Raw genomic sequence first — 18,508 nt, 5'->3', positions numbered from 1 at the left:
ACATTATTTGTAATGCCAAAGTTTAAACGGAAAAGCAGCCTAAACGTAAACTTCGCGTTTTTAATAAAGATATTTCGTTTGTTCAATTTATTACAAGTAAATATTTACGATATTTATATTTCAATTTTAAAATTGTTGTATGCTCAAAATATATGATTACCTGAATTTTGAATTTTCAGCTGTTTTAGAGTTGAAAGATAGACAAAATCCAGATTCAGTTCTTTGTATCTGGAACATGTTACAACAGTCTTGTTCAACTCCTTTCCAGACACATAGATTAAACATCTCAGTGCAGTTGGGCATAACCTATGAAAAATATATATAAATTTAAGAAATTTGATTTATCTTCTTTAAATTATTAACTGAAAATTTAGTAGCAAAAATAGAGATTTCTTAAAACTATTAATGTTGGAGGATTACAACTATAATATTTTTTCTACAATAAACAAAACTAAATTATTAATTTAATTAGAATTTCACAATCCACAGTTCTTCTATTTACGTTAATAATGACGATGAGGAGATAATGATGATTTTCAAGCAGAAGATATAATTAACCCTACAATGCATCGTGGGATAGATATGGGTCATAGTGGTAAATGTAACCTTTGCTTTCTTACATAACGGTATGCAGTTGCTAATGCATGTTGAACCAGATTGGGAATGTTCGAAGCTAGTTATAATTCCACAGTTTCCGCTAAGATGGCATTTTAAGCGTACCGGTACTTCCGTTACTCATTTTTCTTTTCTCTTGCAAAACTATTTTTTTTCACAAAAAATAAAATCATGTATTGTTGGGTTAATAATTACCATGCCGTCAACAGAATTTGAACTCGTTTTTACATAGGTCTTTCGATTGCCGTACCATGTTGATCACCTTACCAACATATACTATCTTACCTATATTTTAAAACAGCTAATCTCTTTCTCATAGGGTTAGGCAGGATAAGCACAGCGACGTCCAACAAGTTGAACAGGCTGCTGATATATCATGACATATAGGTAAAGGGGATAAGAGTACGTTCCTGGATGAAACATGAAGTCTAACCTCAAACGCAGCAAAATCTTCAATGGTGCTAGATCAATCAATAACGAATTCATGTATGTTTCGATAAATAATTTTAATGTACAGTTTCTTGCTGAAAGAAAACACTTTAAAACGTGTGTTTATGAATGTTATGCTCAACCAAGTGACCTGTTTTTCAACGGAAACACTATTTCTTCTCAGAGAGGTGTACAACAAGGTGATCCCCTGGGCCCAGCACTTTTCACTATAACCATTCACTCTTTAGTTAAATCACTGGATACTGAATTAAACATTTGGTACTTAGACGATGGAACAATTGGTGGTGAACCCGAGATAGTTATTTCATCTTTAATAGAAATAAATAAGAAGGCATCTCTTCTTGGCTTGCGTCTTAATTTTTCTAAATGCGAGGTGGGTTGTCTTGGAACAGATGGAACCGCATTCGACGAAATCTTTAGAAGATTTAATGAGACTGCACCAGGCATACGCCCTCTAACAATTCAGAATGCTTGTCTTCTAGGTGTTGCTCTCACATCGGAAGCACTCACTAACGTGCTATTGAATAAAATATCTACTTTAAAATTGTTCTTGTCTCGACTTCCCTCAATTTCAGCCTTTTTCCTTTTACGAGCATCTTTATCAATCCCTCGCTTAACCTATTTTTTACGATGCTTTCCATCTTGGCATGAGAGTTCTTTGCTGGAAAAATATGATACTGTCCTGAAAACTGGCCTTGAATCAATTCTGAACTGTTCCTTAAATGACGACTCTTGGACACAAGCATGTTTACCTGTTGGTTTGGGCGGTCTTGGTATTCGACGAGCTGTGGATATGACGATTCCTACATTCTTAGCGTCATACCACGGATCTCTGCGTTTAATCGAAGCTCTCCTTCCACAGGGTTATTGTTTGGACCCAGATGGTTCAGTTCAACAAGGCTCTAATAAGTGGGCAAACTTAGCAGATACAAGCCTTCCGGAGATTAACAAAAAGTGTTATCAGTCATCTTGGTATACACCAATTGCATGTCAATTACATAATCATTTGTTACAATCTGTTGTCGTTCCGGAAGATAAAGCCAGGCTTCTTGCTGCCTCGTCTCCCGAAGCGGGTATATGGTTGATGGCGATACCTTCTTAGCCTTTAGGCCTTCATTTGTCAAATGAAAGCTTTCGAATTGATGCAGCCTTATGTTTAGGCTTAGCAGTTTGTGAGCTTCATCGCTGTCCAGCTTGTGGGAGTGAGGTTAACCAACGTAGCCTGCATGGCCTTTCATGCATGAAGAGCGCTGGTAGATCGCCCGACATTCCTCTGTAAATGATATAATACTACGAGCCCTCAGCACAGCTGGATTTCCTTCAATACGGGAACCTTCTGGTTGTTGTCGTTCGGATGGAAAGCGACCGGATGGGATGACACTGGTTCCATGGATAAGAGGTAAATGTTTATTGTGGGACTTCACATGCGCTGATACATACGCTCATTCAAGTCTCCCTCTGTCAGTAATGAACGCTGGAGCTGTTGCTAATTGCAGAGAAGCTCAAAACCAAAGAAAATACAACAGCCTTCTCGAAAAGTTCGTTTTCACTCTAATCGCTATTGAAACCAGTGGTGCTTGGGGTGCAAGAAGTCTTGAATTCATTAGGGAGGTAGGAAGACTCATTTCTTGTGTTTCCGACGAAGTTCGCTCCACATCTTATCTAATACAGCGCATATCCATTTCTATCCAACGTGGTAACGTCTCGTCGGTCCTTGGCACTTTACCCCCTGGAGGACACTTTCAGCACCTGCTGTGAAGGCTGCTGTGAAGGTGAGTAGTCATATTCAATACATTACATTTCATTTATGTGTTGTAGTTAATCATATTCAATACATTACATTTCATTTTATGTGTTCACTTTACGTGCCGCACCCTGTATATATATATATCATGATTCAAATGTATATTCAGTATTTAGTCGAAGGAAAGATACAGTTGCAGTTATCATTTTGTACATCATAAAGTAGAATCAGTGTCATAAATGTAATTTTATTCCTAGTAAATTCTGATAGTACTGCTGTATACTAAAGCCTCCGGCAGAACTTCACTGAAGGGACCACAATCGGTTCCAGACCCTGTATGTAATGTTGCTGCCAACGACAGAAAAAGCATTATTTCGACTACAACAAGGAACGGGAAAGAATGACTATTTTTCTTAGTAGGCATTCCAGAATGATAACCTACTTTGGTTTTACGTTGTGAAATAAAGGTAAATTATGCGAATTCAATGTTGGAAACACCTGTAATAGATCCACAATATCCGGGTGCAATACAGGCGGTCTACAAAAACACTCCGTGATTTCAATTGATTACAAAATGCAAACTTTTTGCAATATATTTGGAAATAAGTTGTCGGGAAATGCATTAACTCACAACATTTTTGTTTCTTCTCTACAGGTTCTAATATGCAGCCCTTGTCCCGCTAGAGAATAGTAAATTCAAAATAGCACTGCCAAACAGCAGCGCAGCTGCTGTGTTTTGGAATTTCATTAACAAAGAATGTTGTGTTTATGCAACGTGCGTTTAGGCGCAAATTTGATGTGAAACTATTTTCGGATAAGTCAGTTTTGAAGTACTACAACGATTTCGTAGAAGAATAGTGCATCTGTGGCAAATGAAAAGTGCATTCTGGCCGACCATCAGTCTCACAGTGAATGATTGATCGCAGAGAGAAACGTTTTTTGCGGAGCCCCAAGAAATGTGCACAGAGCTAATCAAAAACCACAAATTCCAAAATGCACGGTTAGCAAGTTGTTATGCTAAAGCTTGCACTTTTATCTGTATAAAATGCAATTGGTGCAGAAGTTGGAACCTGAATACCATCTAAAACGATTGCAGTTTTGTAGGAATCTCTAGCAATTACTCCAAAGTGATGACAACTTGATGTCCAAGATCACTTTCAGTGATGAAGTATGCACCATTTGAATGGAAAGGTCAACATACATAATGTACAACTATAGGATCGGATAATCACCACGTCACGCTGGAGATGAAACGTGATTTACCCAAGTGTAAGGTTTTTGTGCCATATCACAACGGAGAGTTTGTGGAGCATTTTTTGAATTTCTAACTGTGACTGGCGAAAGTTACTTGTGTATATTACGGAACTGATTAATGATAAAAGTTACTGAGGTGGCTATCTTTTTCAACAAGTTAGAGGACAATCACACTGGCATAGCAAGGTCCTTAAGTTTCTCAATGAGCTGCTGCCCAAGAAATAGATTGGTCGTGTTTCACGTAATGACCAAGTATTTCTCCAGTGCTCTCTTAGCTCACCTGATCTTACTGTATGTGATTTCTTCTTGTGTGGCTACTTCAAAGACATAGTAGTAAATATACCTCTACTACTCCAACTATTGAAGTTTTGAGAGGACAATAATTACAGATACTATCAACACAATTGCGCTGAACGCGCTTCGAAGATATACTCGTACTTGTAGACAAAAATGAAAAAAATACCAAAAGGTTTTCATTTTATAACCATGGAAATCATGGAGTGTTTTTGTGGCCACGCTGTAGATAAATAAGATCAGAGACAGAATCTGGTCTTCGAATGCTCACTCCATATCAAAAACAGCTTCTCGCCGTTTCGAATTATTCTATCTTATCAAAATCAAGTTGCAAGTAGTAGTAAATTTATGTCACTTAGATTTTGGCACTGAGATAAATGTGGAAATCTATTTTTGTGATGCTGAATCAATTGAAAAAAGGTTTCTCCCTTCTATTAACATTAAGATATTTGACGGTGAATTTTAAAACCGGAAACTGTTGATATTTTAAACTTACGGCTTGAATAACAGAGAAGATGGAATGTTTTATTAGGACGCTAAATCTTGTCTCAAAAAAGGCGGTTCTGTCTATCTATATCGCTTCACTCTCCAGGTTAACAGACAGACAGACAAGCGGACGTAACTGTTCAATTAAATTACACATGCTTACATTTAGTATTTGAAAATCTAAGATCGGATAATAGGGAATAATCGACAACTTCTACATTTTTATTTCCTCAATAGTCTCAATGCTATACATTGTATTTTGGTGCACTTTTATTAACTCATCTGTACTTCAGTTCGTATTAGTTTCTGCCACTTCTTTAGTGCTCGAATCACATCTAGTGCATGAGGTCCTTGGTTCGATTCCAGCTCGCGCCAAGTGGGCTTTGTGATGGACATATACCGTATGTATGTGTTTTCTCGGGGTTCTCTCTTTACCTCCCACTTTCTCATTCCACTTTTTTATTTATTTCTCATCATCACCGTCTCCTTTAGCATAATCATGAGCCGTAAAACTTAGATTTCATTTCATTTCATAACTTTAGTGCTCGAAACCTGTTTGGCGGTGAACATTTGAAGTTGTCAAAGACGGAGAAAATTCTCATCCTCTCGTATACCTATATTTTCAATGTAGATAAGAGGTTGATATTTTTCTGTCTTTGATTTTCAGTGGAAACAATATCATATTATAAGTGTACACATATGACTGAAACTTTAGTAATTGTGACTTGGAGCTCAAATTAAATACCAATGTATTATGAATTACATAACAATATTTTCGTTAATATATGACTGTATACAGAAATGGTGACAGAAAAATGTGTAAAAATACACAAGTAGAAATTCAGTTAATAAGTGCACTTTAAAAAATCACTTCCTTAAATTTGAGTAACTGTTTCTTATCTATAAAAAGCGAAAATCGTTTCTCAGAAACGAGATTTTGAAATTCTCCTTTATAACCAAAAAAGCAGTATAGGATTGAGTTCCGCTTTTCAGAATTGTTTGCACTATCCTTTCGTTTCTCATAATTGACAATTTCAAGCTCTCGTTTCCTTCTCCTGCACAGTTAAGGAACTTAATATTTTTGAGCATGTGAAGGTGAGAACATACGGGATATTTTCAAAGATGTTCTCCCATAATTTACGTTCCTGTAATTTAACCATAATCTGTGAAAAAAACATATTTCCTGTCCTTTAAATTAAAATTGTGATTTCTTCTAGAAATAACGAATAAGCCATTGATCATTACGTCTGTTATTAGGGCATAATACCATTTTGGCATAATATATCTTGTAAATAGCATAAAATGTACATGTCTTACCGTAAGCATAAGTTCAGTGAGATTTACATTTCCAAGTTTGTATTCTTTGAAATTCCAATTTGGATCCAAAAATGTCAGATAAGCGTAAGGTATTGCGTAAAACGGGTAAGTCAGATAGTTAACTGCCATAATCAGGTGCTGAAAGATGGTTTCGTTGAATGTTTCTTTTAAATTTCTACAAAAAGTGGAATAAAACGAATAATACTTAATGCACAACTTAGAATTTAACATGTTTATATATTTTACTTTGAATTCATCACAGTATATATATAATTAAATTTAATATATAATATAATTTGAATGATCTTAGTTGATTATAAAGTTCTACGATTTTCCACCTTAAATTGAATATTTTTTTAATAATAAAAACGATCAGCGCCATTAATTCAAAAAACAAAGCTTGAATCTTTCATTCAGGGTACTACGTGATAATAGCTATAGTCATTTTACCAGAAGGAGGAATATTAACATGAATAAAAGAGTATTGTAATATGGGACACTTTTGACAATAAAGACTCACTGTAGAAAACAATGTAAGTGCCATCTTGTAATTGTTTCACTTATTTTATTTTTAAATACGTTTATGCCTTAGATTTTTATACATCGTTATATGCTAGGTTACATTTCTAAGCAATATTTTCTATTTTTTGACGCTTCGGCACAATTTACTATCTTTTGTCACTACTGTTACAGTAACTTTTGTTGTTGGCACTTACGCTCTTTTCTACAGCGAGTTTTCAATCGATAAAGATAAATATTATATCATACTAAGCAACAAGCAGTAGGAACCTATAGAGTTGCCTCATGCATGAATTGTATTGGAATTAATTTTAAGCTAAAGTAGACAAATACCTCTTAAATAGCACAAAGTCTTGCATGAGAAAATAAATTATTTGATAAAGGAATTGAATGATTTTCTGAGAGAAAATACAAGATGTGTAGTCAGGGCAGTGAACTTAGCATACACAACAAAACAACTCGTTGCACATAAACGCCAGCACAAACTTTGCGGGCCCGCCTCCATTTGTGAGTTTTCGGCTCCCTGAAAGCATAACAATCTACTACAATTATTTCTACTGAAATAATAAACAATGAAATATGAATAAAATAGGTGGGCTTGATTGAAAACAATAATTTACAAGTTTTAAATTTAGTCTCCACAAAACAATTCTCATTTTCAACGGAAGGAAAATATTTGAAACATTCCCCTTAAGATATCTCTTGCGAAGCTTTATTTGGTCACAGTTCGCCGAACAGTGTGATCTCTGATAAAATGTTCTTTTTAAAAAGCACTAAGTCCGTTAGTGATTCGCTAGTATGTGAGACTTGCATTTGAGAACATAATATTGAAAAGAATTATTTACCTACAGAAACGTGCTATAAGAATCAAACGTTGATTTTAATTTTTCCTATGTGAACATGAAGATTTAACAACCCTAAATGTCTTGTTTCATTTCTGCAACAACGTATTTTCTAACAATATTCAACCCTCATGGTTTTTCTTTGCTCCGCTGAATGATATTGACTTCGTTAATTACAAAAATGTTTAAGACTCTCAGTGGTCGGTGAATTGGTATCCGGTAACCCTTTGCACGCGTTTGAGGCTCATAACGTTATATTGACCGACACAAAGGAAAAGTCATGCCTTGAAGAATTAACATAAAATTCACACAATACTTTTGTTATATTTATATGTGTGCCTGAAGGTATATAAACATATGCATTCTTTCCAACTTTTCTAGAATCACGTTTAAACATAAAGTAACTTAATGATTATAGATGAAAATGTGAGTACATAACTTTACAGTATTAAAAAGTCAGAAACATCACCAAAGAAAATATAAAGCTTCTATATACTGTTTAAGAGTAATATTTAACCTTTATTGTTGGTTACTCCAGCAGCAATTCTTATTCGTATATGATGATACTTATGTCAAGGAACGTCAACTTCTATACTGTAGAGAGCTCCCTTGTAGCTAAGCAGGTTAGCATACGCGCCCGTGACATTGGAGACTCTGGTTCAATTCCCGTGTGGGAGCTCAAGTGGTTTAGATCCCACGTTAAGCGGTAGGTCCGCATCTCATATAGACTCGCTTTTGAAAGGGAAGCTAAATCCAAAATCAAATCAAATTAAGTTATACATTGTACAACTCGGCGCATAATGTCAATTGATCTGCTGTTTCTCTTCAAGATATCGGTCAAAATCATCCTACCGAGACGGAATTCATCTATAGCAGTCAGCAGCAACTAAAGGATTATGATTAAAAGTAAAAGCGTGTTTACATGTTAGAAAGACATACGAACGGACAAAATGTATAAAGCAGTTGAAATCTAGAATTTAACGTTTTTTCTTTATGATTAAACGATTCTTCACTTCTAATGCTATCATACTATGAAATACAAAGAAAGTACTTGCTTGTTATAGAACTCCATGGCTCTTGACTTTTGGACACGATTTTCACTACAAACTGTGATTGCAGGGAAATCGATATTGTCCAGCGAGAAGTTGATATCATCCACAACCGTGTTAGTAGGACTGGATCTATATTTTTCCCAGATGCATCTCATCATATACGTTGCCCCTCCTACAGCAAACGCGCATATTATGAACCATGATAATCTGCAAACAAAATTTGAAACAGTTTGAAAACAGAACAAATTTCTACAATCCTCATGTGACACCCAGGCGGATTCATGGGAGAGCGGTGTGTCTACCATCACCCCAAAGGCTCCCTGTTGTGCACAGACTTAGAAAATATTTCACTACTTTATTCTCAATTGATGTAAAACTCATTTTCTTTTATTCTACTAATGTGTTTTATATACGGAACTTACCATCACGCGTAAGTAAAACTCTTAATAGACGATAAAAATTATTGTAAATAGGGCTGATAAAATTTAACATTCAATTTCATTTTCAGCGAAGCTACATCTCCGGTCATTAATAAAGCTCGTGATTATATACTGTGACTATATGGTTAGCGTACATTCTTTGGCGCAAGAGACATAGGTTAAATTCCCGGTGGGAGCTCATGAGGATTGGATCCATTGCAGGCTAAAAGTGGATCTGGAAAGGTAGGGGGATGCGTCACGTCGTCCCCCGTGCCTATCTTTGCCCATTGTATTTTCGTAGGAAGTGAAGGGATGCCACATATATATTTTTGGAAGTGGGTAACGGCATCTTCCGCATTCTCCCTCACTTTTATCCCTGATCCATTATTAGTCTGTAGGTCTAAGTCTCTTTAACCTCAGCACTAAATGGAACGCCAAAAATCTAAATCAATCAACTCATCAACTCATCCAGTGACTAAGTAAATATTTATATTTACGTATTCTCTCAACAATAGCGATTGGTAAGAGTCTGTCATTGGTCAGTTTGATATTTCCCCCTTCTCTTAATCTCTATTCAATAGCTTTCTCCTAACAAGGAACGTTTCTTCAGTGAATGCAAAGTAATGTGATGAAGCATACGATCGTTGTTCCGCGTTTAATTATTATATGAATAAAATGCAATAAAGGAACTAGAAAGAGCTTTAGAATTACCAAAAGGTTCATGACATTGAGAAAAGGTCCTTGGATTGAAAAAGTGCAAAAGAGTGCAACCAAAACACCACAAGTAATGTGTATTTGGATTTTTTTTGTTTATTTTGTAAAGCAAGCTTGTTTGATGCCTTTAATGGAATAGGAAAGTGCATGACCTAAAATTCCTAGCTCCAGTTACCACAGTTTTAAGATTGATTCATGTAATGAAGTAGATTATATTTATTGGTAAAACTAACATTCAAAGGTGCTGAACCATTATTGATTGCTATAACGCTCTGACGAGAGAATTCATTGCAGTGTCCAGAAAGTCACGCACCCCAGTTTCGGAACATTAGAACTTGTAACCCATTAATGAGAATAGAATAAAACTTCTAGCTATGCACGATTTATTATTCTACATATTTGTGAGATATAAACCGTGGAGCAGAGGTTTGACATTTGTCCTCACAAATCTCAATAACATACGAAAATGAAGGAAATATTTAGCAAAAATAAAAATTTATCTACACTAGATCATGGCTTACTGAGTTATTTTCAAGTTTCTTGTTTGTTTGTAACTGTAGTATACGGTAGTTGGTGGCCATGTACCTATGCTGACTTCATCTGGTATTGTCAGGGGTTCCATATTACGCCCGAATGCTAGAAAAACAGTTTTCTTTACAACACGCAATTATTACGGCCATAAAATATCTTAATTTGGTGTCAACGTGTAATTCTTATCTAGCCTATTCATTAACATTACCATCTGGCCGCAAACAAAACCACAACTACTTTAAATTCCTGATTTTTCACATTTTGTAAAATTTTTCGTTCATTCTTGTGCGTTTGTGGTATTCGTGACAACAAGCGTCGATCCCTCACATCACGGTTTATATCTCATAGTCATTTACAAAGAGAGTCTTTCGTTGGGTAGGAGTTCCATTTCATTCATACTTATGGTTAAAAGGTTCTGATGGTGCAACGTTCCGGATGTCCGATTTTCCGGACACCTTGACAAAATATCTGAGAGAGATTTCAGAAAATTAATTTTGTTTGATCTTGGTATTTCAGATATTGTTCTTGGACATGGACAATGAGTGAGAAACATGTTTAGCAGAGTTACAGAACGAGATATTTCGTGATCATCAATGAATAAAGGGTAATGTACCTGCAACATGGATCATGAATTTAACTTTGCCAATCTTATCTGAAATGCGGCTAAATGTTTGCCTGTAAGGAGAAAATGTATGTGTTATACGCCACTGTTTGTCCACAACTCTGATGGGCCTTCGAGTATGGCAAGAAAAGTAAAACACACTGTAATTATTATCAACTCAGTAATTTTTATCATGTTGTTCTATCAGTGATAAAGGCATGTTTCATTATGTAGGAATGTATAAAGATCCTTGTTATACGTTGAGTAGGGATGAATATAGTATCTTACAATATTAGCTTATTGTCTTTGCCCTCCGTTGTGGTTTAGTGGCTGGCACTCGCAACATTGGTACACGGAGTCCCGAGCTCAGTTTCTGATGGGAGACCCTTCACATTTGAACCTGTTATGGTAGTTCGAATTCAAAATTCTACGTCCGTATAGCCTTGACGATAAAAAGAATCGCTTAAGGCCAAACAACAAACCATCCAACTAAAATCTATCGAAGACAACAGAAAAGGGCCATTACCAACAAAAATCGAGAAAACATGACCTAAATATCTTCATATGCCTACTTATTGCGAAAGCATTATTAATAACAATTCATTTACAACTTTTGAACTAAATTATATTATAAGATTTGTATTGAAATCAAGTATTTTGTTTCGCCAAGTACGGTCTATATTCTGCTCGATTTATACCAGTAAACAAATAAATTAGATCACACTTTATGGAAGAAGTAAGTCCAAAAAACAAAACGTTCAAGAATTGAAGATAGAAGCATGATATAATATATAGAGTTGAGTTGAGTTGATTTTGAGTTTAACGTCCCGTTCATCAACGAGGCTATATGAGACGTGGACCTACTGATTAACGTGGAATTCGAACCACAAGAGCTCCCACCAGGAATCGAACCCGAGTCTCCAACGCCAAAGGCGCGCACACTAACCGCTTAGCCACGAAGGAGCTCATATAATATAAAGAGTTTTAATTCAATAACTACCATATTTCTACTGAAACTTGAATTATACACTACATTAATCATATGTACAATGAAACCTGAATATAAGATAGAGTACAAAAAAGTCATTTTTAAATCTTCATTCACCCTTTTAACCTGACGATTCAAGTACGTCTCGGCTTTCAAGGAGATTTATAATTTTTCGTTCCACTGATAATTTTATGTATTTCTTTGTTGCTAATCTGTATCCAGGAAATCCTGCTTAGGTCGCAGAAGAGACAGCATAATTAAGTGTGTTTTCACGTTGAATAATGGTTTAAAATGTATGTCCTAGCCAGGAATGGTATTGGTGGACTGGTCCATTGGGACAAAAATAAAGATTAGATCTAGCCCTCACTCACGTTCACCCTCAATCAATTCTCTCTTACACACAGACGAAAAATTTTACTGAAATATTTATATTGTTTCTCTGAAATAATATACTAAATAATTAGCTTATAGTATGAACTTACGTTGGTGATAACTTTTCAAGGCATGTGGAAGATTGGCTATCCTAAACGCACAGCTATATGGTCGGAGCGCCGCGGCAGTATTTTATAATTAAACATCCAACTAAAGCAACATGTTTAAATCCTTCAATTTAGTGATGTGGTTTGAAATTGCGTTTCTTATATTTATTGTTATTGCATGCATTCGATGGATTCAAGGATTGATTAATAACAAGAAAGCAAGTTGCTCTCATTACTTGAAGTCTTCTCCATATCTGTACCACCGACCTTTTCATGGATCAACTACACTCCTTAATGGATTGTATAATGATCCCCGAGATTCTGAAATGCTAAACGTTGTATCGGAAACAAGGATCTATACGGTAAACAAATTAGTAATTACACATTATTAAGATTTTATTTTCAGGTCTGTAAGAATTCTAAAATACGCTTCCTGAGCATGATTCTACGTCATTCTCTGTTGAAACGGCGTTAAACATAATTTAGTTGGATTGGTTGATTGTGTTCTTTGCTCTTACATTACGCCAAGACTGCAATAAAAGGAATATACTTTTATCTTTGGAGTTCAGACAAATGTTCTTCCTAAAAACAAGAATGAAAAACCCTTCAAAAAGCGAACCAGGAATTTCCAATATTCAATTATATAGAAATTATTATCATGTGTTGTTCCGACCAAAAGGGGAATTAAGCAAATAAATTGTTCCCTGTAAACAATACCATCTCCATGTATTGATAAAGTAAATTTCGCGTAGTTGTTATAAAAGTTAACAGTGATTTTACTCTAAAGTTGAAGGTTATGAAATTCCTTCGAGACAGCTCATAGTCAGCATCTGAATCTTTGTGTAATTATTAAGACTTCTAATGGTGTCATTGATTGTTTTGCGTTGACCACCGAGTTCAAAAGAACTTACTAGATGTCAAAACCATACCAAATATGGACCCTAAAATTACGTCTAAAGACGCACTCCTTGTAGGCAAAAGAAATATTTTTCATTAAGCTTCTGTTCAAGATTTAATATCGTCTTCTCTCACGTTTAGAAGTACGCGAAGTAGACGGGAAAGTAATGGGGTGTCGAACAGCAAAAGATATGGAATATTTTACTCAGGTAATGAAAAGATCGTTCATAATGATATAGGAATAATTCTTGGTAAGCGCTTAAAACAGAAGGTGACAAAAGTAGAATTTGTTGCTTCGGAATAGCTTGAAGAACGCGAGAACTATTCTCCGGGCTGACATTATCTGATCATAACCTTGCGTTGGCCGAAGTGGATATTCAACTGAAAATGTAGACGAAAGAAAAGTAGGCAACAAGATCTCGATTACTGAAAAGTTGATAAACAAGGAAGTAAGAAATCGTTGAGAAATTTAAAACAAAATACTCAGACAAGGAAAGGGTAGTAACATACGATGGAAGCAAATTAAACTGTATACAGGAGTTTGGAGAGTTAGTAGTAGACTACCGCGAACACAAAACAGCTGAGAAAGGATGGATTATAGAATGATTTTGCAGAAAATTAGAGAAAGAAAGGCTTGGAAAGAGTCTGATAAAGAACAGGACAGAAAGAGAAAGATGTACAGGAAGTTAAACAACGAGTTATAAAGGAAAGATTTTACAAAAGAAAATGCGAAGACATGGAATAATTAGAAAAAATGGAGAAATGCGAGGAAGTGAAATCTATACAACTTTGGAGGAAACAAGAGATATTATGATAACAGTACACAATTAGAATGGGAAGATAGCGAGAGAAGTGAAGTTTTACGAAGATAGAAAGAATATGTTGAGGACTTATACTAGAGTACTTATGATCCGTGGAAAGAAAATGAAGTGCGCGAAGTTGGTAAAGGATTTAGCATTCTTCAGGATGAGTCTGAGAAAGATGTGTTTAAGAGTAGGGATGGAAAGACCACCCGGACAAATAATATATCAATCTAATTCATTAAGAATATGAGAAACAAGGGCAAGACAGAATTCTCCCGATTGTGAATGAAATATATTAAACAAGAGAGTGGCCAAGAGTCTTCCTGAAGACATTATGATACCGGTGGCTAAGAAATTTAACCCAGAGAGATATGAGGATTATAGAACTATTACTCTCATGTCTCGTGCATGCAAAAATTTTGCTTTGAATTCTGAACAGAAGATTGCATGAAAGAACAAATGAAAATGCTGACGAAGAACAGTTTGGGTTCAGGAGAGATAAGGGCACAAGGTACTCAATTTGATTATTAAGGGAAAGTTATCTATGTAGAATTTATTAATATGGAAAAGGCTTTCGACCCCGCGAATTGGGAACGTTGTTGGAAGTTTTAAAGAAGATTGGGTTGGAATTGAAAGATCGAAGACTCATAAGAAACTTATATATGAACCAACAAGTAAGTGTTAGAATAGGGACAGAGGAGAGTTGAATTGAAAGGGAAGTTCGACAGGGATGCTGTATCTGTCGCAAATATTATTTCATAAATGTCTAGAAGAGATAGTAAAAGAGCCTACAAAGTTAAGACGTAATTTCAGTGCGAGGTATAATGATTAGGTTTATACGGTTTACAGATGATATGGCGCTTGTTGCAAAATCTAAAAAGAAAATCAATCAAATGTTTAAAAATCTGAAGGGCTGTGAAGAACATGGGATGAAAATAAATGTGAGAATGACAAAAGCCATTATGATTAAAACGAAGGAGTCGGTGTCAAACATAGAAGTAGGAGGGGAGCAAATAAGACTGGTGACTAGTTTTAGATACTTGGATAAAATTACTAGTGATGGTATGAAATGGCGAAAGAAGCCTTTAGGAAGAAGAAAAGATTACTTTGTAGGACCTTGAACAAAGATTTGAGAAAACGATTCATATGATGCTTCGTGTGGAGCAGTGTACTGTATTGGGCAGAAATATAAACATTACGCAAAAATTATGAAAAGCGACTGAAGCTTTCGAAATGTGGGAATGAAGAAGAATGGAGAGAATTAGCTGGGTCTAGCGGAAAAGAAATGAGAGAATGTTAATAATGATGCGGGAGAAAAGAACGGTTTTAAGTATTGAAGTTAAGAAGATGAAGAGAAAGTGGTTGGGGCATTTCCCAACAAGGGAACATCCCGATATGGTGAATTCAATGAAAATGGTAGCATTGGATTCAGCACCACAAGAAACAGAGAAAAAGAGGGTGTTTAGTGGCAGACCATATACAGGGTGGTACAGATAAGTGAGAGCAAAGTGTGAGGATAGAACAGAAAAATATCTAGAAATGCCACGTTCATTTTGAAACGATTCATCATGTTCATTTTGTCATTGAAACGAGTTTGGATTGAGGTCAAATGTTGGACATGAGGAATGCATGTAGTGCTCTACTGAATAGGTGTAATGCGAACCATGGGGAACATCTGAAAAGCCGCCGTGTTGGAACTAGCGCAAGAAGAATATAAGAGAATGGGATTATGTGACATTTGGCGCACATTGTCTATTGAAATCAATAGTGACCAATGTGGTTTGAGATCTCTGTTTAATTGCAACTGTTATGGACCTTAAGATTGATTGTGTGGTTGATACAAAAATGAAGACAACAATGAGCACATTTGAAAACCGATAAAGATGGACAATTGGGCTCGTCACAGCTGTCGTCGGTATTGAAATTGAAGCAGTTGTCGACAAGTGTCATGAATGTGCCAGGTGCTGTTTGCAAATATCCATTTTTGTAGAAAGCATATCTAATCATAACTTGGAACCTTGGTGTTGTAAACTGGAAGTAGGTGAGTTAATGAAGTTGTCCTGTTGTGATGTTTTGAAGTTAGATGACAGAAAAACGGTGATTGTTATATACTTTACGAAATTCTTATACGGGCCGAAGAAGAACACATCCAAAGGTTGTACGAATGACGTGTAACCACCAGGAATAAGAATCGGGTAAGTTAAACATTATCTGGTCTCTGCACCAGCTCTTCATCTTTATTGGTTCTCCATGAATCAACGAGCAGCAGCAGTTTTATCTGCTCTATAGAAAGCCCGAAAACGTGAGTCATGAACTATTTCAGCTTGTCCTTGGTCATATTTGCGCTTTTACCAGCATATGAACGAATGTAAGATGTATCGGAACGTTTGGTGGCTAGAAAGTGGCCTCATTTGCATCACCTTTACGACAGTATTGCTACATTGCCATAGCGTAGAACACCTCCTATTACAGAGGTCTCAAACTGTGTTGGCTACTATCGATTTCAGTAGACGGTGTGCTTCAAGAGTCATTTGTCACATGATTCCACTCCCGTATATTCTTATTATGCTTTTTCAGACGTCTCACATGGCGCCTTTTCAGACGTCTCTCATGATTCACATTAAGCCTATTCAGTTGAGCTCTACATGCACTTTTCATATCCAACTTTTGATTTCAATCCCTCTAATCGTTTCAAAATTAACATGACATTTCTAGACATTTTCTACGTTCTATCTTCTCACTTTGCCCTCATTTATCTCGCATCCTTTATACGGTCTGGTACTAAGCACCCTCTTTTTCTCTGTTTCTTTCGGTTATGAATCCAGTGCCAGCAACAATCATTTTCAGCAATTGAATTCACCAAATCGGAATGTTCCTTTGTAAGAAGGAACTGGATCATGAGGGACATGCTAGAGCGTGTGGTAGACGGAAAGACAGGGAGACTACAATTGATGGACGATATTGAAACTGAAAAATCGTATGTGAACCCTAAAAGCTTAATGGAAGACCGTGAAACATGGAAGCTTCTCAGTTACAGCAAGTGACCTGCTAATAATGGTAGCATACCTATGATGATGAATTCCATTCATAATCATTCACTTTTGTTATTAATGTATTTCGTTTGGTCTACAACCATAACCGTGGGCTGTAGTTCCAAAAGAATTCACATTTTTAATAAGATGAATGAGTGATATTTAATCGCAGTTTTGCAGCGAACAGACAGGTGGTTACGTCATGTTTAAATCACTCGCCGAACACGTAATTAGTAAGTTAATAGCTAGAACCAAACGAAGTATATTTTATAATATATATAGAATGTAAATTTCTGTCCATATTAATATTGTTGTACAGATGAAAATTTTGTTCTATATTAAAGAGAACTATTTATGGAAGTTTATACTGGTTGAGATATGCACTACTCTGAAATTTAATCGAACCCTTTTGACATAACTTTCTATGGTTAGGATATTAAGCAAAATCGGGCTTGATGAACGTTTTCACTTTATCTCAAAAAATGTTAATTAATTCCGTATACAAGATCATGTTATCTTTACGAGAATGACAATTCTAGTGAATGTCCAAATCGGAAAAATCTTTGAAATTTTTCCCAATTAATAATAATGTATACCAGTTACAGCGTATATGTTATTTTGTATTCAGGAAAATATCATTGGAACACAATGTCTCGCAATAATATGGGTAAAGCTGTAGTTACGAATATTTTTGTCCAGAAGTGAATATAAATATTGCTACTTGCATAAACTAAGAACTATTATTTTTTTTTGCAAATTTAGATTTAAAAAACTTATGTTTGAGTGTTATGTGATGTTTGCCAGGTCAAAGTCCTGTTATATTATTTGTGCTTTCTAGTTTCGAAATTTATTGCAGTTACAAAGGTTACTGTTAATAGTAAAGAGAGCAACAAAAGATGTATTACGAACCATGTAGCAGAAAGTATAAATTCTCAGAGTGCAACTAATATCGACAGTGTTTTATCTATTGGAATAATTTCTTACCTGAATATTGGTTTCGACCTTTTATCACCAATGTATGAAAATCCATGAAGTGATGCATTTTTCAAGTACATATCCAGCATTTCTTTAAGTATAGCACAAGCTTTGGTGAATTTTTTTTGTTTGGCATGAAAACGCTTGTACCTTACTGGAGGTGCAATATTAAGTTGCGTATGCACCATGATGCATGCTGTTGAAAAATTATAAGATATACATATATTTAAAATATGAAATTCAGAGAACATCAAAGTTCAAGAAAAATATATGCAGTACAACATGTAGATAGCTAAATAACACTTTACAGAAATACAACCAACTTCAATGGCACTTATATATGTTGCCAAATGACACTGCCAAAGAATACACTCTCTTCCCCACGGCTCTGTTTTGTTGTCACTATTCTCAGGAAGAGTTTTCAGTTTGGCTGTTTTGTTTTCTTGTAACACCGATACCATTAATGATTAATCGTAATATTAACTTTGTCTGCAAA

The sequence above is a fragment of the Thermobia domestica genome, chromosome 16, assembly GCF_964235325.1.
Source record: "Thermobia domestica chromosome 16, izTheDome1.hap1.1, whole genome shotgun sequence".
Taxonomy (NCBI): domain Eukaryota; kingdom Metazoa; phylum Arthropoda; class Insecta; order Zygentoma; family Lepismatidae; genus Thermobia; species Thermobia domestica.
Note: the sequence above shows the minus strand (reverse complement) of the source record.